Source organism: Phyllostomus discolor, chromosome 1 (assembly GCF_004126475.2).
Source record: "Phyllostomus discolor isolate MPI-MPIP mPhyDis1 chromosome 1, mPhyDis1.pri.v3, whole genome shotgun sequence".
In the NCBI taxonomy this organism is placed as follows: domain Eukaryota; kingdom Metazoa; phylum Chordata; class Mammalia; order Chiroptera; family Phyllostomidae; genus Phyllostomus; species Phyllostomus discolor.
In genome coordinates this window covers 34,921,783-34,925,087 of record NC_040903.2, presented here as the reverse complement: position 1 = coordinate 34,925,087, position 3,305 = coordinate 34,921,783, and the positions used below count along the sequence as shown (strand labels likewise).

Sequence of the window (3,305 nt, the reverse complement as noted above, 5' to 3'; positions counted from 1 at the left end):
GGCATTTTTACTTCTTCCTTCCCAAATTTGGATGTCTCTCATTTCTTTCTCTTGCCTGATTGCTCTGGCTAGGACTTTCAGTACTGTGTTGAAGAAGAGTGGTCAGAATGGAAATCCTTCCCTCATATATGGGGTATAAAACTGAAAGCAACCAAAGGACAAACAAGAAAAAAACAAAAACAAAAACTCATAGACACAGACAACAGAAAGGTGGTTACCAGAAGGAAGAGGGATGGAGGGGTGTTAAAGAGTAAGGGCTCAAATATATGGTGAGGGAAGACGGTTTGACTCTGGGTGGTGGGCACACGATGCAATACACAAATGACGTATCATAAAACTGTACTCTTGAAAACTATATGTTAACCAATGTCACCCCAATAAATTTAATACTAAAATTTTTTTTAAACTGCACAGGACAGAAAAAAATTGTGTGAATACTAGGAATTTTTTTTAATTGTAGCTAAGTGAGAGTTAAAGAATAAAAGCTCCTAGTTAAGGAATAGGTTTTATTTGTCCACTGATGATGGATTGGTTAGAATCCTCCATTTAACCATGGAAGTCACTCAATAGATTTTCTCAGAGATTCTTACTTCATATTATTAAGATTAAATATATAGGCAGAGGCTCTGGTCCTGCCCCACCTGGCAATGGAGTTTCCAGGCCTCAGGGCTCACTGTTCAGAACTGAGCCATGAGCACTTAGATTTTCTCCACTCAAGTCTGATGCCTGTTAGGGCATCTTCTGTGCAGATCATGTGGCCTATGCTCAGCATCACTGTGGATCTGCTTACCAACTGGCTATCCAAGTACCTGTATGCCCACTTCATAATGTGCCTGTGCCTGTGGCCAGAGGAAGCCCCCTGACCACACTGCATGGGAGCACAACGACCGAGACTGTATCTCAGATCCAGCACAGCAAAAATGCAATCTTCACCAACAAGTGTGAACACTCTGGCTGCTGCAGCAGAAAACGGTGAAGCTGACCTGTGTACATTGTGACCGAACCTTCTGCATTAATCATCGTCACCCACTGGACCATGATTGTTCTGGGGTGGGGCACCCAACCAGCAGGGTAGGACTTGATGCCATCTCCACAGAAGGAGGTCTGGCTTCTTCTACAAGCACCATCCCCAGCCCAAGTCGGACCATGCCTTCATCTACCTCTCCCAGCAGAGCCACAGCCCAGTCTCTGTCACACACTGCTGCTCCAGGGATTGCTTTGCAGAATGTCTGGAGTGAGGATGGGGCTCTGCAGCGAGCCCTGGAACTGCTCCTGGCAGAGCCCAAACCCCAGGCCGCAAGTTCTCTGGAGGAAGACGACTTAGCTTTAGCACAAGCACTGTCAGCCAGTGAGTCAGAGTACAGACAGCAACAGGACCCACAGGGAGAGGAGGCCAGCAGCAGCCTGGAGTGGAGACGGGGAGTGACACAGAGGCTGTTTTCAGGGAGCTTTAAGAGAAAGAGTTTGTGGAACTGAGCCAACAGAAGACACTGCTGGCCTCTCCAGCTGCATGGGAGAGAGCAGCTACGAACTGTTCCCTGATTGAGCCTCCAGAGCATGCTGGCCAGGCCCTGCTCAAGCCCCTGCAACATGTCACACCTCCTACACTGTTGCTGCCCCCATGTGTAGGGACAGGGACGGGCCTGGGAACAATAAAAGATATCAGTAGTTAATAAGACCAAAATAAAAGATTAAATACATAAAAGAAGGGTTAGAACAGTGTGTAGAAAATTCCATGTTCCGAAAAATCTTCAACTGTTTCATGACATGAAGCAAATTTCATCAGTGTCACTTCACATACAGAACCTATTCTTAGTGACAATTCAGGGCAAGTGCTATAGAATAGCCAGATAACTGAACTAACGAATTAAGGAAGCCAAAGTAAAGGAAGACAACATAGTGTGTGAGGAAGAAATGAGAGTGAATGAGAGACACGCTAAGCATCTTCTGTGTGGGATGCTAACTTCGGATGAAGTGGAAAAGGATGGTCACAGAAACTGCGCTAAGTAAATGTCAACACATAGTTTCCAGGAAAGTAAGACCTTTGGATTTCTATCCCTGGACAGTGTTTCCTCCTCCCCCTAGCACCCTGGGTATAGCTGGAGGGGCTGTCAAGGCTTAGAATGTTTACTTAGATTAGTCAAACAACAAAGGAAGTCTTTGTAAAAATCAGAGAATGTAGATCAAAGTGCTGGAAATAAAAACATCAACTAAGCATCAGATCCTCATTTTAACACTCCTTAAATAATAAATCAAAACCTTATCTGAAATGGGGCCAAATATATGATGATGGAAGATGATTTGGCTTTGGGTGGTGGGCACACAAAGCAATATACAGATCATGTATCATGAAAATATATATTTGAAACCCATATATTCTTATTAACCCAATGTCACCTCAATGAATTTAAAAACTAATTTAAACTTCTTTGATCACTATTAGCAAATTGTAACACATTATATATAATGCACTTCACTTTCTTCCTTTCTTTTATGAGGTTGGCCCCTGAGTCCTTTGCTGCTTTGCTTTTATAATACATCCTATATTCTTTCCCCTTACTGCAGTCTCACTATACCCACTCTAAGCCAGCCCCTCATGATATCTGACCTAAATTACTGGACCCACCTCATCTTCCCTGCTTATTGTCACTTCTCTTTTGCCCTAAGAGCCAGCTTCTAAATCTTAGGAGAATTACTTGTTAAAACAAATTTATTTTTCAGCTTTTCCCACTTACTCAGAGAGTGCCTCAGGTCACTCAGTTACCACTCATTCAGTGACTTACCAACTTCCAGAAATGCACTATATTCATTTTGTACCTCTCATTTTAAAGATATCACCACAGACCATTTTTAGTAATAAAGTGACACCTCATGTAAAGAAGCTAAGGCAGTTATAAAGTCACTTCAATACAAATTTTAGAAGTTTTATAAACCATACACTACAAAAAGATAATAAAATGAATTTACTACAGGGAGGTGACTTCTAGTGGGGAGCATTAGGAAAATTTTGGCAGAAAATGTGGCATTTGAACTCCACCATAAAAAACAGATAGGATTCATTCATATATGAGCATTACTATCTGCTCTGGCCTGCCTCCTTCCACGTAGTCTGCAAATGGCATTGGCTACGCTTTGCTAAAGCACAATGGATGTACACACATTTTTTTTTGAACCAACATTACATAGTATCAAATTCTACTTCTGCTACTAGTTTCTATGACCAAAAACATATTGCCTAAGCTCTCAGTGTCTCTGGTCCTTTCCTGAAGGTGAAGATAAAAAGACATACCTAAAAAAGTTGCTAT

At 42.2% G+C, this 3,305-nt stretch overlaps 1 pseudogene; it reads left to right on the top strand.

Annotated features, from left to right (window-relative positions):
- Positions 1 to 647: 647 nt before the first annotated feature.
- Positions 648 to 1,678, top strand: LOC114491846 (annotated as a pseudogene).
- The last annotated feature ends 1,627 nt before the right edge of the window (positions 1,679 to 3,305 follow it).